The sequence below is a fragment of the Malaya genurostris genome, chromosome 3 (assembly GCF_030247185.1).
Source record: "Malaya genurostris strain Urasoe2022 chromosome 3, Malgen_1.1, whole genome shotgun sequence".
NCBI lineage: Eukaryota > Metazoa > Arthropoda > Insecta > Diptera > Culicidae > Malaya > Malaya genurostris.
Genome location: NC_080572.1, coordinates 173,220,541 through 173,232,540, shown reverse-complemented (window position 1 = coordinate 173,232,540; position 12,000 = coordinate 173,220,541). Strand labels below are relative to the sequence as shown.

Here is a 12,000-nt window from a genome sequence, read left to right as displayed (position 1 = left end):
GGCGAAACTATATGGCAGAGACGGGTTTCGAACCCATACTTTATCCTATCCGCTTAACTTAATAGAAGAAACCAAACATATTCAGCTGTACTCGGGCCCTATGCGGTTCAATTGATAGTCCATACTAGAGATGGTCGAGTTTTGGGTATTTGTACCCAAAACCTAACCCGACAAGTATTGGTCGAGTTCGGGTACAGAAAAAGATAACAGAGTAGAAGTGATTTGCAAACCAATAACATTTTTTTTTATTAAAATCTCAATGGTAGAAATAGCTAGAAATAAGAGTGAAAATATCAAAATTCATAACAAAGTTTTCATGAAAAAATAGAAACAAAATTCTGTCATTATAATATCAAAGCAAGAATAAAACATTTATAAAAAACGAATTTTTCTGTTATTTTATTCTCTAGCATTTAGATTAAAAAAATAGCATAATTTTTTATCATATCTGATGCGATTTATTCAATAGTATTTTATTTGAAGATAGAACTACTGCATCAATGGAACATAAAGAAATAAAATATAATAGCTTATTTTGATGCTAAACAAATGTTGTACAATTTATTAATTACTTTGATGAAATATCAAGAAAATATCAAGTATCGCTATGACAGCACAGAAACATCAAGACAAGATATGGTGGTAAAATTTGTTATTTTTTATCTTTGATTGTTATTTACATCTACCCGGGTATGTTTGTCGGGAACGGGTCGGGTTCAGTTGCTGGTTTTTTTTCTTCATTTTTAACGGGTACGTGTCGGGTTCGGGTAAAAATTCGGGTTATTCAGGTTTCGGAATTTTTTTGCGGATTCGGGTCGGGTACGGGTAAAGATTTAATATTTTTTTAAATTTATGTCGGGTTCGGGTCGGTTACGTAAATACGTAAATTTTTTTCTATTTTCGATCGGGTACGGGTCGGGTTCAGGTTTGAAAAAATGCTTAGCCGACCATCTATAGTATATACTAGGGGTATAGTCCATACTGGGCATCTTTCACGCAAGAGAACAGTTTCACTTCGCATTAAAGACTGTCCCAGAAAGTATGGACGCATCCAAAAACCGCTGTCATTTCGCAATGGTTCAGAATCTGTCAATTTTTATGGCTGCGTCCTGTTGTTTACACTCTTCTCTAACGACTTGTACAGTAGTTTATTCGTTTTCTTTAGTTTGTTTCGAAATGTGTGGACTTTCAGTAGAACAACGTCGAAAAATTGTTTACAAATGGTGCACAGAACGCGGACTATCACTGAGAAAGATAGTAAAAATGGAAGGAGTAAGTGAAATAGCCGTGCGAAATTCAATCAGGAAGTTTGGTGAGGATAACACCTTTGAGGATAAACCGAAAACGGGTCGATAAAAAGGTCCTGCTAAACCTCAGTTGGATAAACATATACTGAAGGCGTTCGAGCCAAAGGAGAAGGTTTCAGTTTGGGATGTGGCCAAAAAGTGGGCACTTCGAAGTCAAATGTTCTTCGTGCTAAAGAACGTTTGAATCTTCGAACCTATAAGAAGCAGAAACAACCAAAACGTAGTCCGAAGCAAGCAGCATCGATCAGGCCGAGAGTTCGAAAGCTGTACAATGCGATTTTTGCTGGAAATTTGAACTGCATAATCATGGATGACGAAACCTACGTGAAACTCGATTACAAATCCTTACCGGGACCACAATATTATACGGTGCGAGAAGGGCAAGTGTTAAACCAGTCCGAGACATCGATTGAAGTCGGAAAATTTGGTAAGAAAGCTATGGTCTGGAAAACAATTTGTAGCTGCGGTAAGATTTCGAAACCCTTCATGACCACTGCTTCAATGAACAGCGAAATATACATCAAGGAATGTTTACAAAAACGACTTCTACCCATGATTCGAAACCACAAGGGTCCTGTTGTCTTCTGGTCAGATCTTGCTTCTTGCCACTACTCGAAATCAACGGTAGAATGGTATACTACCAAAAATGTCATTTTCGTCCCAAAAGACATGAATCCTCCAAATTGCCCACATCTTCAACCAATTGAGGAATTTTGGGCATTAACGAAGGCACATCTTAGGAAGCATGTCTCGGCAGCCGAAACCATTCAACAGTTCGAAAAAGATTGGAAAAAAGTGTCAAAACTTGTCGCCAAGAAGTCTGTACGGAATTTAATGAGGAACGTTCGCAAGAAGGTGTGCCTGCTATTCTACAATGGCTAAGTAGCAAATGTTAAGAATAATATTATGTTGTGGTAGTCTAATATTATAAGTATATCGAATAAAATTAGAATATCTAAAACTTGTGAATTATTTACTGCGAAATCAAAGTGCGTCCATACTTTCTGGGACAGTCTTTATCAGTTTAATACACCTTCCACTTCTGTTGCCAAACGCTGGTTTCGCAATGCGTCATCTTTACTGCTTAATTTGCCAGTTATTTTCCAATCTATTATTTTAATTTTATAGAAACTTAAAATTGCTCAACAATTTTATTAAAAACTGTAACATTTACTTTTTATCGCATCAAAAAATTTCCAAAGTCCCACATTATTTTCACGTGTTTAAAAGAAAAATGTGTCAAGACAACATCAGATCTCGGCATTTTATGCATTGCTAAGTCCTCTGACGTCACAAAATATTTTATTCCGGAAATTTGATAGATTTTTAAAGATTGAAAATCTTTAAACCTCTACCGTGATGTTGCACATTTGGTTCGAATTTTGCTTTCGGTTCATTTGTTATTTATTATTATAAGCAAATACTTATTTATATATTAGTAAGTAACAAATGCACTATATAGATATGTATTGTTCAACATGAGATTTTTGAATGACTGAATAAAATCAACGGAGAGGATCCAAAGTATGGTGAGAGGTTTATCGAGTGCCTAATACTTAATAGGTGTTGCTGAGTTCTATTCACCTAAACGGCAGCAGACTTTCAAATTTACTTCTAATTGAATAACATTTTAGGCACAACGGAAAAATAGTTTTGTATAACGATCGACGCGAAGTTGTTTCTGTCACAGTCACTATCAAATACCGAATAGGAACACTGTTTATTGATTATACATTGAAGCTGGACTCATTCAATATTTGGAACAGTGTACATTTTACTTGAAACACTTTCTCTTTCAGCGCTAAAAATTTCGTCACAATTTATGTTGTTCCAAATAATTTATACTGGATGGAAGTAGAAAATCTGAAAAAAGTTCAAAAGTCATGAAGTTCTTGAATTCGACTGAATCGACCATGTGCTGCGGCTCGAATCGACATTTACTTGCGTAGCGTACTTTCGATCGGTAGAACCGCATCGTGCATCGTAGTGGAACTAAGAATCGGAAGCTGCATTTGTTGATAGAGGAGCTTAGAATTGACACGTTTTTTCAATGAATTAGACTCACATTCGTTGTTTTACTGTCTCATTCGTGAAAAATCGCATTCAAAGCAAACAAAGAGAGAGAGCATTTTTGTCTCTCACTTCAACAAAAGAGAATATCAATGCCAACACCCCTCGTTTCTCTACGACAAGATGAAACCGAAATATCTTTTGTAGGTGAAATCAGTCGAATTTCAATTCTCTTTCTTTCTTCAAAATATTGGAAATCTGTGAAGTTTGTTATAGCCAAGAGTGTTTGAAATATGATAAATCAATGCTGCTACACTCTGAACCTGTTTGTAAAACAAGTATCAACAGGTGAAAGCATTGTGTAATGTTTTCTGTTACTAATGATCCATGAAATTTCGAATGCATATCGATACTGAGCAGTACACGATTTTCACTGAAAACCGAAAATGAACACAACTTTGAATTTACTTTTCCGCTTTTTTGCTTGCTAATGGAACTGAGAGTGACGTTTATTTTTCGTTTTTACCTTTTTTATATATATAAAAAATAGGTATAGAATTCGCTCAAACTTTAGAAAAATTTTCCGAGGCCCGGAGAGCCGAATGTCATATACCAATCGATTCAGCTCGACGAACTGAGCAAATGACCGTGTGTGTGTATGTGTGTGTCTGTATGTGTGTTGTCAACTAAGAGGTCGAGATCTTAGAGATGACTGGACCGATTTTGATCAAACTAGTCTCAAATGAAAGGTATCCCCGTCACCCTGAACGCTGTTGAATGGTTTTGAGATCGGATGTTTACTTTTTGAGTTATACGAAGTTTTATGTCAAAATTTTCAGTTTTTTGACAGTATCTGTCACAATTGACCTTGAAAACAGAATATATTTTCAGACTTAGATTCCGCACGGTAATACCTATCCAACAAGCCATCGATTGTTAAAATCCATCCATTTTTAACGGAGATAGCAAAATTTTTGTGTAAGCGACTTTTTCTCCTATTCCAGCAGTAAATGTTTTGAGTAGTATCTGGCAAAGAAATGCTTGGGAGCAACATAAAACACGATTTTTTATACTGTTACATACATTTGTTTTTGAGCACCCAAAAGAATGTGTACAGCATGATATTTTGCCTCGGACCAATTTTAGCACGGTTCGTTTTTGGCAACATAATCGTTCGAATATGCCATATGTAAACGAGATGATGGCAGAATTTTCGAGTTGAGAGCTATTCCATAATTATATTGATTTAAACTACTTACAGCAATAAATGCTGGAAGAACATAACAGCCATATACCATTCGAATCAGTTCGTCGAGATCGGCAAATGCGTGTGTGACAAATAATTTCACTCAATTTTTTACGGAGATGACTCAACCGTTTTCTATAAACTCAGATTCATAAGAAAAATCGTATACTCCCAAACAAGGTTCCTGAATTATGTTTGGTTCCGACCTCTGGTTCCGGAACTACAGGATGATATGTGAAACGAAATTAAAACTGTGTAACTCATTTTTCTCGTAGATGGCCGAACCGATCTAATATTCAAATGAAAATTTTTAAGATTCTATAAAACATCTTGTTTTTCAGTCAGATTCGACTTCCGGTTCAAGAGATACAGAGATCGATAACCAAATAAATTTATTTCATTTTTAGTGGTAATGAGTTTTCGATTCGGATTTAATTCGAACTACGATTTCTCAAAGATGTCTAAACTGATTTTCAAACATTTTGAAACAAATGTAAACTATACAGCTACTCAGGTGAATTTGTCTGACTTCGGCTACACCGAATTTCGAATTCGGGTTCCAGTATCAAATCGTTTCTCAAAGCTCAATCGTTTTCTCAAAAAAAGCCAAATCGAATTTCAGAAACAAAAGTTCAAATTCAAATGAATCTAATTTTATCCAATTCTGACTTCCGATTTTGGAATTGTAGGATGATGAATTTTTAAAATTCAAGGCGATATAGAAGATGACAATCCCGAAAAGCTTTAAAGTTGGACTCAAAAACATTGCAATTTATTCGTCATATGGCCATACGAATCGGTTTGAGTTATGCTGATTCCTGAATACCAGCTCTGGAAGTACCTTAAATCACCCTAAACTCTAAAGTGGAAATTATTTCGACATATCATAGAATGTTTAATCGATTGTTACACTTTGAGATTCAAATTCGATCCGATTTGCAGTTTCGACATTACAGAGTAATGAGTGATTAAAATCTTTAATTGTCACTTAAAACGACGGACATTATACTGAAACACCGAAGAATATTCATGCAAAAAATACATGCGGATTGATAAAAAAAAGGTATTATCTCACTGCTAGGTGGATTAAGCACGTTTTTTCGTATATTTTGAGTAAATGAAAATGGCTTTTATTAGTTATGGATGAGAGCGATTGAGGTAAATCCATGGCTATTGGATCATGATACAACCAAGAGATTCGTCAGGAGGCTTGATCCGCAATAACGATTTTGGTCAGTGAATAGCTATACGGGGCACATATGCCCGCTAGTTTTACAACGAGCTTCATTGACAAAAGTTTCATAGAATCGTTGGTCTAGGTCGCGAGCCATATGCAGCTTGTTGTGGGTAAGGCTATAGTAAGGAAAAACTTCATAAGCTAATTTTATTAATTTTATTAAGTTTGCAAAAATTTAAAATTTTGAAACGATAAGAACGTATTAGTGGCACTTTAAAACATTGATATTCTGTAAAATATATTTTTATTTAACTTTTCGAGCTGCAGGGTTCCTGACCACTGATATAGATGATGTCCCTAGCAAATTATTTTTCTAGTTTTATGACAAATTCGCAACACAGCTCATAATTGTGGCAGCTGCGGACAAAAACCAAGGTTTTCGAGATAAACGAGACTATGGCTTTCTAAAGTGCCTGCTAAAACGTACTTTTCCGTACATAAGGGCTGATTTGGCAAGCTCTTACTGGAGTGGTATCGAGACAACGAAGTGGATTTCTTCTAGAATGTCATCAATCTCTCAATTAGGCCTTACTGAGAAATTTTGGGCAGTTGTCAAACAGAAGTTGAAGAAGAGTCGAAAGGTGCCTCGGGATTCAGGCTAGGCAAGAAAGTGTCGGAAATAAATATGATAAGCGGTATCCGAAAAAAAGTTCGAGATTTCATTTTAATATGATCGGAATAATTTTTGCAATTAGATATTTCTTGACTCCAGTTTTATACAAAAGTAGCTCGTTGGAGAGGGGACAAATGTAGATTTTAATTATGATTCTGTGTAATATTTCTTGCATATTTTTAGTTTTTTGTATGCTTCGTTCATCTATATATGTTTTGTATCTGTTTTTCATTGGCGATGATGAATAGCAAAATATCTGAATATCTAATGAACAATCAATTATGACAACCTGAACCTACACAAGATATGAGTTATTTCATGAAGTTTTATCGTCTATATAAAAGATGAAGGTTACTTAATCGTCATATTATCGTTGCATACTTCCAGGATTCGTGCTATGGACAAGAATTAGACTGTTCTAATATCAGTTGTATCTGACAAAAAAAAACGAAACAAATAGACACTGGATAAACAGTAATATGTTTGCTGCATCGATACCTTTTAGATTAAAAAAGAAAATGGTAATTTATCAATAAATGTGATTAATGTTACCACATCAAAAGTGATGAAAGCTCCCTGATCCCTAGAAGTCTTACTTAAGCGCAATTTCGGGCATAAATATTTCCATCGCCTGTCATCTGTTACTATCGATTCAAATAAGGCACATTTCGTAGATTCATTAGACTAGTCACCGAACTGACGCATATAAAAGTTCGAATTCCTCTCTTCTGTCCGACACGCACTCGCGTGACCAGGACTCGGTACATTTTTCGATTAATCTTCCCACCGGGCGCGGGATGGGTATGGGGGATTGATTAGTGGTCATGGCGGCGGTGCACGTCACTGTCTCATCAGTGATCAATTATGTGTTTGTGTAAATTTCGATACTTGCGACGACAGAGATCGATGATAGTGGCTTCAAATGACCCCGATGACCTAGATTAAAACCATTTGTTCGGCACACTTGGAATGTCAGTTTGATCAGATTAGCAAAATGTTTTCCTTAACGTAGTGGGTTCTGACAACATTAAGGGGATCTTGTAACGTGGGGAAAGAGAGCTGGAATTACAATAATATATTGTCACACAGACACGCACACAGAGAGACGAACAACTAGGACTCGAAACTCGTTCAGAGGTGTGTCCTTTGTTTCGTTGGAGAAGGGTTAATTTTGAGGGTTCTTTTCTCGAATTATGGTCGAATTTGGTAGGAAAATTGACACCCTGTGATGAGTTTGCAAGAAGGAAAAACGATAAACTGAGTGAAATAATTAAATCTTTTGCTCGACTGAACAATAAATACAAAAGAAACTAAATTTCGGTTAGAATTGTTCTAAGAATGACTTGCATTATGATTGTTCACGGTGCCAGGAAATAACATTAGTTTTTATCAAACATCCATTGAAATAAAGCGACTATCATGTTCAGTATCAAACGAATTCAACACAAAAAGAAAACTCTTAGTACAAAATATGTAACAAACGAAAAACTACCAAAGTGATTACAGACAACACCCTAAGGTAAAGATATAAATCACGCACGACACTTTAAGGTTACGACAATGAATGAAAGAAAACGACAACATTTGCTGAGCGGTAAGGAAGTGGGAGGGGGTGGTTCCTCCTAACTCTTCCAGCAATCGGTCGGAAGCAGCTTGCAATGTGATACAGTAGTTCCAAAATGCTCGGAAAGTACGAGCAGCTGGGAAAAAAGCCGCTCGACAATATATTTCAGTCACGATTCTTGGTGGCGTTAAATGAATATTAAAATTTTTGCCCATTGTGTTTAGTATCGGTTTCCTGGCCGGAGAAAAAGGGAGCACCCCTGGTCAGACCCGATCGGGACTGATTCGAGCAACGGTTGCGGTGCAGAAATCACTCCTCGCAACCTGCCTGGTTCTGTAGTTGGTTTGGTAATTTACGACCGTAAATTATGGCTTTTCAATTTGAGCGGCTCTGTATCACATTGTGCGGTTTGCCGGACCTAGCGATGGGAAGAAACCACACTCACCTCCCCTCCCGGTCCGTTCGGTTTTTGTCGGTGTGGAGTGGAAAATCTTGTGCTTACTTCTAAGAACTTTGCTGTCTCTCTACTGAAACCAACGCTTGCGATGCTGATGAACGCCAGATCCTTAGAACCACTTGATTTTCCTTTTTTTCTTCCTTTTTTGTTCTGCGTATTACGCGCGATACGACTTTGTCTTCTTTGTGTGTAAATATAAAGAGGGTTCTTGATGAATTGGCTTACGTTTCGTCAAAACAGAATTGGCTATTACTACTTTCTCTCTACGCCTGCAGAAATGAGTCTTCGCACTAACTTTTGAAGTTTGAGTTACTGATATTTTTCAAAACAACTTCCTTGTGTTCTTTGCATGTAACTTTATATGATTTTGGCTAGGCAAATTTTCCCTAAAATGCTTATTCCTATTTCCTAGATATCACACTTGCTTTAAAGCTCTACTGTTTCCGCTGGCTTTCACTGTATTTTTTTAAAATATTATTTTGTCCTAAATTGTTTTGTTTTGTATTTCAATGTTTTTTTTTTGTTTTAATGGTAGCGATTAACTGAGCCCTAAACCATCCGAAGTGCTGTTATACTGTTCTTTTCTTTTTTGACACATTCGACCAACCGGTGAGTTGCTGACCGATTGTTGCTGCTGTTGTTGTTGCTGTTGCTGTTGCTGTTGTGGTACGGAAAATTTATTTCGAAGGCAATACCAAAAACATTGACTCGATCGCGACTAAGATGTCTATCGATTCCGTTGGGTTTGTTTGAGGTTTTTTGTATGTTTGTTTTGTACCGGAAGAGGGCAGACCAAGAAAGAAAAAAGAAAGAAAGAAAAGTAGGAAAGTAAGAGAATGAAAAAATGGAGCTGCTGCTGGTTGCAAATTTTCGATCGACCAGATCGATAACTTCACCGCATCTGAAAGAAAAACACTGCAGAGAAAAATCTGTTGCACATATGATATTTTCCAAATGCTGTCAGTTGATTGAAAAGCTTCGCGTCAAATTGTCGGTCGTTCGTCAATGTATTGTAAGTGGATATGAACACAAATTTGTTTACTTCTATCAGTTGAATTTCAATAACATTTTGATTGTTCAAAATTTGAAATATTCTTGTTAACCTTCTTAACATTGCCTTTGGTAAACTGAACAGTATAGAAATCCAATTAAAGATGCAATACTTTCAATCACCGTCGGAAAAAGCCCGGCAAACGACGTGATTTTGTAAGATTGCATATTTCATTAAAATGAATTTAGCTTCCTCCTACCAGAAGAAATACAGTACACACGTGAAACTGCCATCGTCAGATGAAAAAAAATCAACAACACTAACACACAGTACAATATAGAGTCCTGCCCCAACGGGCGCGTGCTACCGAAAATCGAGCTGACAGGCGTTTGATTTATTCTACACGATAAAGTCAGTCTAAATTTCCGTCTCCGCCTGGAAGCAGAACCCACCGAGCTATGCTAAACCGAACTGAGCTCGTGCCGTGCCACACATGTTCCGTAGACATTCAAGTCCAAAAAGGGGGAAAAAAAGCAAACGAACCCATTTAAACCAACTCAAGCAAGGCAAAGTGGTTCAAATTTATGAACAATAAATTTATTCGCCACATTGTTTCTCAAAATACAAACACTTACTGCCGAAAGCCTATATCGGTGCGGGTTGCTCCTGGTTTCACGTTGGGGACTACTCCAGGAGCCGCACCTTTATCTGCCATTCGGTTTCCGCGGCGCCGTTGGCCCATCCTCCTTGCCGAGGAATCACTGGAGAAGAAGATGCATAAATCTAAGCGGGCTAAACATCGCCACACGGTGTGCGATTACGCAAACAGTTCCGATTTGGATGGGTATTCCCGGGACCACCAAGGAGGGTAATTCTCCCACGCATAAATAAATGTGCGTGTTTTTGCTCGTTGAATCCTCCAACAGAGCCCCTTTTTAGAGGGTGAAAATATGGAAATTAAGAGTAAAGTGTGTGAACGGTACACAGATGTGCTCTCGGGTGTTGTCATGTAACTGGAAATTCTATACAAATTTTTCCACGTGCCACTGAGACACGTGGTCCATTAATCGATTTGAAAAGGAACGAACGAACAACAATCGTAGCTTCTTGAATCTCGAGAGGAACGTTAAACAAAAACCCTATCGCAATTTCCTCTTCAATTCGAAAGTGGAGCGCAAGTTCCGCCCCACCGAAAATTCAATAATCCGCTACTTTACAACCGGCGGATAATAATGTGTAGCTGTGCGACTGGATGATAAAAGGGTTGGTGAAGGGGGGTGGGGTGAAGCAACAAGAAACCAAACCAAGTCATTTAGCTTTCTCTTAATAACTGAACGTTTATAATGACGACGCGTAATAATGGTTTCGAGTGAAACTGTCGTCTTAAGTTTACTGCTTTTCCACTTTCTCGTAATACCCACAAGCATCAGACTTGATTCCCATTCCTGGGAAACATCAGGCCAAAGAAAAGTCATTAACGCTTTGTTTCAGCTTTGTTCAAAAATATCTGATAACAAGTTTGTCGTTAGAGAAAGTATAGAGTGACAATCCTCTGGCCCTTCGATCTTCCAACCGTAGTTCCACGCCCGTCGGAACACAGGAGCCTCATTTGTGAGCAGGGATTGTAAGCAAACCACAGAAACAGAGAAAGGAGCCAGAGTTTGCCGTCAGCCAAAAGTCAAAGCGAAAACAAAGACGATGGTATCACGTTAAGTTTCCCTGGTGACTTCTGGGTTGCCGAATGGCGACTGGAACGTAAGCTCCCAGAATAATATCCAAACATATCCTACGAAACCAAAATATGGCTACATCGAAGATCCGGTTGTTGCTCTACCGGCCTTCCCCCTTCACCACTCTGCTCGTTTCCATCCTTATTCGCCCTTTATGCCACTATCATGTGAAGTTGTTTTCTTACAATTTTGATATAATAGGATACTGGCGGTTACGATTTCAGGGGAAGACGACGGTAGAAGCATCTGTGGTGAGGTGCGTCAGCTCAGAAGGTTCGACCATGGTTCGAGAAGTCAACGATATAGCATCGGATGTGGGCACAATTCTGGTCTTTCAGGTTGGTATGCAGCTGAACGAGTGGAAAAATGTTGCTCCGGGAGGAATTGGGTACCATATCTTCCTACGTTTGTCAAGCAACTGCAGACGAAGTGCAGTGGAACGATCATACACAGGAACAAATATGCAATTTACTGTAATTATTTTTTTCATAATTGTTAAATGGAGATCGTGTTTTTCCCATCAAAACGGTGACCTTATTTTCTGTTTGACGTTGATATTAATTCAGTGGCACTTTTTCAAACTCCATTCTGTCAATGTCTTATTAATGGACAGCGTTCGTCTAAAAGTTCTTAGTTCTGGTGCAGGGGTTTTGTACATTGTGTAATACAATATCTTAGCTAATTGGGTAAAATGTATTTGACAGGAAGGCGCAAACCGAAACATCAAATTGCGCGAGGTAATTTTGTTCTATAATATAGTCTGTCAAGTAAGAGCGTAGCGGTTTTTTTCTCGGGTGAGGAAGCTCTTACAGTTTTCACAGTGTAAAAAATTCACATGTTTCTTC

At 37.7% G+C, this 12,000-nt stretch overlaps 1 protein-coding gene across 11 annotated transcripts in view; it reads right to left on the bottom strand.

Moving 5' to 3' along the window:
- Nucleotides 1-12,000, bottom strand: part of LOC131433655 (CUGBP Elav-like family member 4) — an 807,399-nt gene that overhangs the window by 229,928 nt on the left and 565,471 nt on the right. For 2 of the 11 annotated variants that reach the window (XM_058600154.1, XM_058600152.1), the window contains one exon: nt 8,480-9,161. The exons of the other annotated variants lie outside the window; for them this stretch is intronic. The gene's annotated coding sequence lies outside the window, so the exon portion shown is untranslated. The remainder of the gene's footprint in view (nt 1-8,479; nt 9,162-12,000) is intronic. 11 annotated transcript variants of the gene reach the window in all.